Source organism: Rhinoderma darwinii, chromosome 2, assembly GCF_050947455.1.
Source record: "Rhinoderma darwinii isolate aRhiDar2 chromosome 2, aRhiDar2.hap1, whole genome shotgun sequence".
NCBI lineage: Eukaryota > Metazoa > Chordata > Amphibia > Anura > Rhinodermatidae > Rhinoderma > Rhinoderma darwinii.
The window spans coordinates 127654211-127664025 of NC_134688.1; the positions used below are offsets into that span (position 1 = coordinate 127654211).

General features: G+C 43.1%; 1 long non-coding RNA gene across 1 annotated transcript; it reads left to right on the forward strand.

Moving 5' to 3' along the window:
• Positions 1-687: 687 nt before the first annotated feature.
• Positions 688-8378, forward strand: LOC142740815 (uncharacterized). Its single transcript, XR_012880886.1, has 4 exons — positions 688-747; positions 1205-1307; positions 1414-1525; positions 8295-8378. It is a non-coding gene; the product is annotated as an uncharacterized LOC142740815 (long non-coding RNA).
• Positions 8379-9815: the final 1437 nt, after the last annotated feature.

Consider the following 9815-nt stretch of genomic DNA (forward strand, 5'->3'; position numbering starts at 1 on the left):
ATAAAAGGGACTCTGCCCTCTCGATCCTTGCCTGAGCATTGTTGTGTTATCTTAAGTTTGTCCTTGCAAAATATGGTTTCCTAGTGTTTTCCTGTTCCCAGTGTTACCTGTTCCTGCTGCCTGTACCCTGTATCCCGTGCTACCGTGCCTCTGTACCTTCAAGAGTTGGAGTCGTGTCATGCCTTCCGCTGCATCTATTGTGCCGCACTCCGCCGGGTGTCTGTCTGCTGTCGGAGCTTCATCTTAGCCTGTATCCACCGCTGCTGTCTACATTACCTCAGGTACTCTGGACTATAGACATTGCATTATACCTGTTTGGCCAGCTGCTATCCTGCTATGCGGTACGGCCCAGTGGGTCCACACTCCGCGCCGTGACAAAAGCCACCTTGCTGGCATTGTCCACTGCAGTGCCACAGTACTATAGGCCAAATAGCAGTGCCAACCAAGTAATATCCTCATATTGTGCTATCCTATTGTGTCTACTACATGAAATTACCCATAAAATTATGTTTGCCAAATAATAGTGCCTACAGAGTTCATACTGCTAAAGCCGTGGTCTTACAAATGAACCATATACAACAAACTTATCTCCTTTATGGCCGCTTTACTCCACTGTCAGGAACTTACAATTTGGCAACAAATCAGTATCTACTTAAATGTAGCTATGTCTTCTTGTGCCACTGTCTACAGATATCACTGGAGAGTTCTGTCAGGGAGAAGTGATCTATGATTCATCTCATCTATCAGGTAAGATGTGTGGCGCTTCAGGACGCTGCCATGAATCCGAGACAGACTCAACAAATCTTGGAAAGTTGTTTTGAACTCTTATAACTTGTAGATCACTGTCAAATGTTTGCTTAATACTCTTTCCACCAGCATTTAGTTTCTCTGTGTCATTCAGCTGTTTTATCATATTGATTCTGCTGGAAAAATTGCAATGCGAACTTGGAGAAAATAAAGGAAACTGCTAATTTATTATTATGAGTAATCTCCAAGTCGTTCTTATTCATTTATCATCACACCGAGTATTCACCATTGGTTGCAAATCTACAAATATATAACTACATTTTCAGATACAATTATACAATTTGCATTGACAATAAGAAAGGTATGCTGATTGGGTGGCTTAAACAGGCTAATGAAACAATCTGGTAGGTAATAAATTAGGTTGAATATTAATCATTCTATTTTTTGTGCTATGCAGGCATCTTCACATCTAATGAGGCAATCTTGTTAGCCTTTTAATGATTAAATGTATATTGGAAGTAGTTCTGTTGAATTTCAAATTGAGCCCTATTGAGTATAATGTAAGTAATAAAATGTATCAAAGTTGACACATCTTTGCACGTTTTGGAATCTGGAATCTAATTACGCATCCTAAATTTTTTTATCTATTTCTGTTTTGGGACAAAGGGAATGTGAAAACCATATTCATGAAGAAACAGCTGCATCTTTGCAAGATTGAACCTACTACAGTTTTACTGAAAAATAAAAAAAGATCATTAAAGCGTACCCTACGTTTCAGGTGAATAAGCTATCATATCTGTTTACATGAGAAATAATACAAATTCTGGCCATTATATGACTTGTATTCTGCATTTTTTTTTTTTAGCAGATTTCCCCTCCGCAGGTTCTCTCTCTAATTTTCAGTTTTTCCTATGCTAATGAGTAATATATGGGCAAAAGTATTGGGGCACGTACACATTACACCTACAGGAGCTTTCATGACATCCCATTCTAAATCCATAGGCATTAATATGTAGTTGAAGCCTTTGCAGCTAAAACAGCTTCCACTTTTCTGGGAAGGATTTCTACAGGATTTTGGAGTGTGTCTGTGGGAATTTTTGCCCTTTCACCCAGAAGAACATTTGTGAGGTCAGACACTGATGTTGGACGAGAGGGCCTGGCTCACAATCTACATTCTATTTAATTCCAAAGTTGTTCGATAGGGTTCAGTTCAGGTCTGTGTACGGGCCAGTCAAGTTCTTCCACACCAAACTCACCCAACCAAGCCTTTATGGACCTTGCTTTGTGCACTGGGATACAGTTATGCTGGAACAGAAAATGGATTTCCCAAACTGTTTCCACAAAGTTGGAAGCATACAATTATCCAATGTCATGGTATGCTGAAGCATTAAGATTTCCCTTCACTAGAGCTATGGGGCCTAGGCCACTCCTGAAAAACAACCCCATAACATTATCCCTCCTTTACCAAACTTTAAAAGTTGGCACAGTGCAGTCAGGCAGGTAACGTTCTCCTGGCATTCGCAAAACCCAGACTTTATTTACATTTTTGGCCTTTTTTTTACTGCACCTTTTTTTTACTGCTCCTTTTTTTTGCGTGCGCTCTGCGGCCACTGAGTGCTGAGTCTATAATCAGCCTCAGTGGTAATTTGTTTTTATAAAACTGTAAAAAAAAAAAAGAGCAGCGGTAGAGTAGCGGACGTTTACTGACGTCCGTTTTGTAAAAAAAATATATAGCAGAAGTTATAGCTATATATTTTTTATACAGTTTTGGAATACATTTACAGCTTATAGTTAGCGTCTGTTTAGTGACATACATTCAGGTTTTTTTAACTGAAGTTCGGTCACTAATTTTTTTTTATAGTGTAGTAACACAGTTGTAGCTCAATTTTTTTTACATTTCTATATTGGACGTTCAATAAATAATAATTTCTTATTCCTTTCTTCTTTTTCACCACTTCCTTTTTTTTTTCCTATAAATTTCATATACACGTGTAAAAGCACAACACACAACCACCCTCTATAAAAATAAATTCAGTATTACACGTGTTGAAGCACTAAATACCCCCCTAATAAAAAATTTCCCAATCATCCCAAAGGGTCTATTCAGCCGAAGAGGCATACGCCATCCTCGCCTCTGACACTAAATCGGCCATCGAAGGAGCAGAGGAAAGAGCCCCATTCCTCTTGACTTCCTCCTCCTCATCATCCTCCTCATCCAGTGATGAGGAACCCCTGCAAAGTCGCCCCAGGACATCTGCTAAAGCAACCCCCCAAATGAGTGACACCATGTGGGACCCACCCCCTGATAATTATGAGCCTCACACTCAAGATTTCATAGGCAGCTCAAGAATTCGATTTGAGACTGTAGGCCTCACAGAAATTGACTATTTCAAGCACTTTTTCTCTTAGAATTTTGTTAATTTAATCGTGGCCCAGACAAATTTATACTTCCAGCAATTTTTAGCCCAAAACCCCACGTCATCATTTGCTAGGTCGACCCCTATAGAGGCAGCGGAGATGATAACATTTTAGGGCCTTGTCCTATATATGGGCTTAGTAAAAAAAAAGCCAGAGATTAGGCAATACTGGAATGCAGACATTTTATACAACACCCCATTATACTGCATGGCAATGACCCGGACACGTTTTTAAATCATTCTGAATATTTTCCATTATAATGATGAACCCACATATGACCACAAAATCAGGCCAATCATTATTTCTGCACCAAATTTCAAGAAGCTTACACCCACGAAAAGAACATTGCAATAGACGAGTCCCTTGTACATTTAAAGGGTAGACTAAAATTCTGCCAATACCTGCCAAGCAAGAGGGTGAGGTATGGAATTAAAATGTACAAGCTGTGTGAGGGAATCACAGGGTACACCTACAGGTTTAGGGTTTATGAAGGGAAAGACACCAGGATAGAACCTCCAGAATGCCCCCCTGTCCTGGGAGTTAGTGCAAAACTAGTGTGGGATTTGGTGCACCCACTGCTGGACCAGGGTTATCACCTTTACGTGGATAACTTCTATACCAGCATCCCACTATTTAAATGCCTTTCCACCAGAAGTACTGCAGCATGTGGCACCTTGCGCAAAAACCAGAGAGGCCTCACTAAAACTCTGATTGGGCAACCCCTAAGGGAGAAAGCAGGGCACTACATAGCGAGAACATGTTGCTGGTCAAGTATAAGGACAAGAGGGACAACCTTATGTTAACCACAGTACACGGTATCGGCAGCACCCATGTCCCTGTCCGAGGTAGCACTGCAATGACCCCAAAGCCAGATTGCATCCTCGGCTACAATAAGTGCATGGTAGGGGTTGATCTCTCTGATCAAGTACTGAAGCCGTACGGTGCCATGCGGAAAACAAAGGTGTGGTACAAAAAGCTGGCCGTGCACATGGTACAGATGGTATTGTATAACGCTTACGTGCTATACCAATGTGCAGGCCAGACAGGGATATTCCTTCAGTTTCAAGAGGCGGTGATCAAGGCCCTTGCATTTGGGAACCAGTAAGGGGAGGGCCCCAAGTACTTCTAGAAGCGATGGTCCACGTATTGTACCAGGGCAACACTTTCCTGGCGAAATCCCCTCCACTGGTAAAAAGGGGAGGACCCAAAAAAGGTGTAGTGTTACAAAAGGGGGAGAAGAAAATACTACATTTATCAGTGCGACACCTGCCTCGACAAACCTGGCCTTTGTATAAAGGAGTGCCTCAAAGTTTATCACACATCCATGGATTTTTAATTCAATCATTTTTTTTTAAATGCTCACTATACCCCTAGATAAATTCCTTGAGGGGTGTAGTTTCCAAAATGGAGTCACTTTTGGGGGGTTTCCACTGTTTTGGCTACTCAGGGGCTTTGCAAATGTGACATGGTCTTCGCAAACCATTCAAGTTAAATTTGTACTCCAAATGGTGCTCTTTCCATTCTGAGCCCTGCCGTGTGTCCAAACAGCCGTTTATGACCACATGTTGGGTACTGCTTTACCCAGGAGAAACTGCTCTACAAATGTTGTGGTGCTTTTTCTTCTTTAGTCCTTGTGGGAATGAAAAAAAAATTAGCTAAACCTACGTTTTAGTGGAAAAAATATAGATTTTCATTTTCACGGGCTACTTCCAATAATTTCTGCAAAAAAACTGCTGTGTGAAAATGCTCAATATACCCCTAGATAATTTCCTTGAGGTGTGTAGCTTCCCAAACGGGGTCACTTTTGGGGAATTTCCACTGTTTTGGCACTGCAAGAGCCCTTCAAACCTGACATGGTGCCTATAATATATTCTAATAAAAAGAAGCCCCCCAAATCCTCTAGGTCAGGGGTCAGGAACCTTTTTGGCTAAGAGAGCCGTAAACGCCACATATTTTGAAATATAATTCCGCGAGAGCCGTACAATATGTTTAAAGGGCCATTGACAGATCAATCGCTCCAATGTTCACTTAGTACAGCAAGGAATGCTCCTCCCTGCTGTATAAAGCCACAACTGGACTGAAACAATGGTAATTAGCAGTAAAAAAATTAAATAAATAACTTACATTGTGAGCTTGCGATGCATGACATCAGTCCAGCAGTCTGGCTTCTTCTTTTTCCTGCGCATGACTGGAAGCTGGCATTCTAGGGGACGCAGGTGCGTGCTTGCAGACGGCGCGGCTATGCAGGGAGTTATGGGAAATGTAGTCCATGCTCCCTGCCGCTCACCACTGCCGCCAATGCTTATCAGGCCATCAAAGAACTACCAATATCAGCGTGCACCGCGGCCTGATGGAGCGCGGTGCACGGGCTGATGGAGCGCGGTGCATGCATCCTTCCCATAGACAGGTAGGAGCCCTGTCTGCGAGCCAGATACGGCCATCAAAAGAGCCATATCTGGCTCGCGAGCCATAGGTTCCCGACCCCTGCTCTAGGTGCTCCTTTGCCTCTGAGGTCTGTGCTTCAGTCTATTACCACACTAGGGCCACATGTGGGATACTTTATAAAACTGCAGAATCTGGGCAATAAATATTGAGTTGCATTTCTCTGGTAAAACTTTCTGTGTTACAAAAAAAAATGGATTAAAAATGTATTTCTGCAAAGAAAAATAAACTTTGTAAATTTCACCTCTACTTTGCTTTAATTCTTGTGAAACGTCTAAAGGGTTAAGAAACTTTCTAAATGCTGTTTTGAATACTTTGAGGGGTGAAAAACGCAGAGAAAAACGCATTTTCTGCCTGACATTGATGTCAATGGGAGGTCAGAGACAGAAACGCCCGAAGAAAGGGCATTACGCTTCTTTTTAACGCAAGCAAGAAAAAAACACCTTTGCCTCCCATTGAAATCAATGGGAAGCGCTTTGACGTTTTTTGCCGCGGTTTCCAACATGGTTTCGGCGTCAAAAAGCATGCCATAAACCTCAGTGTGAACTCCCCAACACCTATACTGAAGCCTTAAGGCCGTGTTCAAACTGAGTTTTTTTGCAGGCAGAAAAGATTTTCACCTGCATGCACGCCGTTTTGCCGCATTTTTTGCTGCGTTTTTCAGCCGCGGTCATTGAGCGCCGCGGGAAAATTTTTGTCTGCCTCCTATTGTCAATACTGAAACAAAGCAAAAAAGGACACGGCGCCAATTGTGTGGATCAATGCGTAAAAAATGAGCAAAAATGCACATAAATGCTTACCTTAGAGGCTGCAAATTACTGGCATGTAATTGCAATACGAAGCTGCTGCCAATCCCAACGCAAAACTCCCATGGAGATGCCAAACAGTAGTAATAAAATTATAAAAAATTGGATGAAACGGCGCTGCTGAGTAGGTTGGATGATAATTTAATGTAAATGATACAAAGGATGCTACGCGTTTCGACGCCGTACCGGCGTCTTCATCAGGCATGTCACAAGGACAGTAAATAGGCACATATATATACACACACACACAAAATTGATGACAACCTAATTGGGCCAATTCAGACCAGCCTCCTGGTCAAAAAAAACGCCAAAACAGCAGGTCAGAGTTCAACAGCATCACATTGATAAATAGTTTAAAACAACTTAATAAATAGAATAGAATAGTCTCTAATAAGTGGCTAACATGATCTAAAACGATGGATAGTTAATATATAGTGGAATTAGAACAGTAAAAACCGGAGTAAAAAGATTTTTTCACATCGTTAATACAATAAAAACTAACTGTGTGCACAAAGAATTCAAGTATTACATAATAGAACTATATAATAACACGGTATCAGGAATAGATGAAATATTGAAAGAAAGAAAAGAAACATACGCGTAGAGCGGTGATATAGTCCATGCAAAGGAAAACATCGGGCGTTGTCAAGGAGATCATAAACAATACGATGGCAGAAGAGGTAAATGAACTAGTGGAACGCATAATGGAACGCAAACCGCAAATAGTATGCTCGAAGAGCCGGACGAAAGGGGAGGTATAGCCGGAGCCACAATAACTTAAATTTGTATTTTAAAGACCGTAAATATATGGTTTTAGACAAATAGATAATAGATCAGACAGATCAGAAAATGTGGTCATAATGACCGCTAGCAGCTACGGTGGCCGGGACGGTTCAAATCAAAAATAGAACGCACTATCTCCCAGCGCTGAATGATTGAAGCAAAAGTGACAGGACAAAGACGTATAGGCAAGTAGAATCTTACCATGATTAATCGGATAATTGTTCAGAATGGGGGTGTCATAAGTAAATTGAAAAATGCCATATGGACAATATAAAGTGAAATAAATTAACAGAGGGTAAGCTAACTGCAAAAACGATAGATTGGAAAATATATATATACATTATCAACATTTCAAATATGAACATTTGGAAGAAAAAAAATTGTTAATTTTTTTATTTTTTGGAAGAAAAAAGAGGGATAATGATGTTAGCAATAATAATATGCACAACACTCATAGTACATGGAACAGAAATGAAAATGAGTAAATAAACAAATAAATAAATAAATATATAGTGTCGTTAGTCCAGTGCAGACTCTGTAATGTCATTGAGACCATTTGGATACAATGTCCCCAATTAATATATCCAAAAGTTTTCCCTTTGCTTCAGTCTAATGAACCTATTAGATATGTCTATAGGTATTTTCTCAATGGGGGTAACAGTAATGGTGTCAAAATTGCAATTGTGTTCAGTGGCACAATGGCGAGATACACTATGTTTCATGAAGCCACTCCTAACATTAAATCTATGTTTGTTAATAGTTTAATAGGGCCCCTGTTAGTATAGTAACAATATACTTACCCTCCTTGTTCCTGAGCGCAGCTTAGGTCCTGACGTCTTTTTCGCATCATGACGTCGTTGTGCGCTGTGCACCGCGCACAACGTCGCGATGCTGGATGGCGTCAGGACCTTTGCTGTGCCCAGAGCCGAAGATAAGGGTAAGTAAAACGTTACTGTCTGCTGGGGTCCTGTATCTAAGCCTACCACATGGTAGGCTTAGGTACAGGGTCCAACAGACCGTATCACACATGGGCCCTGTATCTAAGCCCACCACATGTGTTACTAATGTTTTTTTTTTGTGTTTGTGATTTTTTTACAGATTCGGTTGTTGGACTATGTCGGATTTGAGGGCTACTTCGATAACGACTTTTTTTTATTTTAAATAAAATGGTTAACGAGGGTTGCATGTTTTTTTTTTATTTCAATAAAATATTTTTTTCTATATCTTTGTATTTTTTTTAAACTTTATTTCTACCTCTTTAGTAATGGGCGCTGGCCAGTGGCGTAACTACCGCCGTAGCAGCCGTAGCGGCTGCTACGGGGCCCGTGGCATGAGGGGGCCTGTGTCGCCCGCCGGAACGGGCCCCCACCATGGCCGGAGGCTCCGCTAGCAGCCGCTATGGCTGCTACAGCGGGAAGTCACTGAAGACTACGGCAGAGCAGGGAGGTATCTCCCCGCTCTGCCATTAAACAAAAGACATGTATCCCCTCTCCACAGGATATCCACAGGACAGGGGATACATGTGTGATCGCTGGCAGCGATAAGGAGAACGGGGGACTGAAAGTCCCCTGAAGTTCTCCATCACAAACCTCGGACTTCCGGGGTCTGTGTCGGCAGCTCCGTAGAAATGAATGGAGCGCCGGGCGCGCTTGTGCGCCTGCGTGACCCGCTCTCCTTTCATTTTTATTGAGCTGCGCAGACCCCGGAAGTCAGAGGTTAGTCATGGAGAACTTGGGGGACTTTCAGTCCCCTGTTCTCCCTATCAATGCCAGCGATCACACATGTATCCCCTATCCTGTGGATAGGGGATGCATGTTATTTGTAGCACACACTGTGGGTGGCATTTTTTTGGGGGGTTGCTGTATGGCGTAACCTACAGGGGGGGGCTGTATGGTGTACCCTGCAGGGGGGGGCTGTATGGCGTTCCCTACAGGGGGAGGCTGTATGGCGTTCCCTACAGGGGGGGCTATATGGCGTACCCTACAGGGGGAGCTGTATGGCGTACCCTACAGGGGGGGGCTGTATGGCGTACCCTACAGGGGGGGCTGTATGGCGTACCCTACAGGGGGGACTTATGGCATTAGCGCCATACAGTCCCCCCTGTAGATAACGCCATACAGTCTCCCCTGTAGGTAACGCCATACAGCCCCCCCTGTAGGTAACGCCATATAGCCCCCCCGTAGGTAACGCCATACAGCCCCCTCTGTAGATGACGCCATACAGCCCCCTCTGTAGATGACGCCATACAGCCCCCTCTGCAGATAACGCCATACAGCCCCCCTGTAGATAACGCCAAAAAGTCCCCCCTGTAGATATCTACAAAGGGGGCTGTATGGCGTTATCTACAGGGGGGGCTGTATGTCGCTATCTACAGGGGGGGCTGTATGGCGTTATCTACAGGGGGACTGTATGGCGCTATCTACAGGTGGGGCTGTATGGCGCTATCTACAGGGGGGCTGTATGGCGTTATCTACAGGGGGGCTGTATGGCGTTATCTACAGGGGGGCTGTATGGCGTTATCTACAGGGGGGGCTGTAAAAAAGGCACTATCTACAAGGAGGGGGGGGTTGTGTGACACCCAGGGGAGGGGGGGGGCCCCAGTCAAAAGTTTGCTATGGG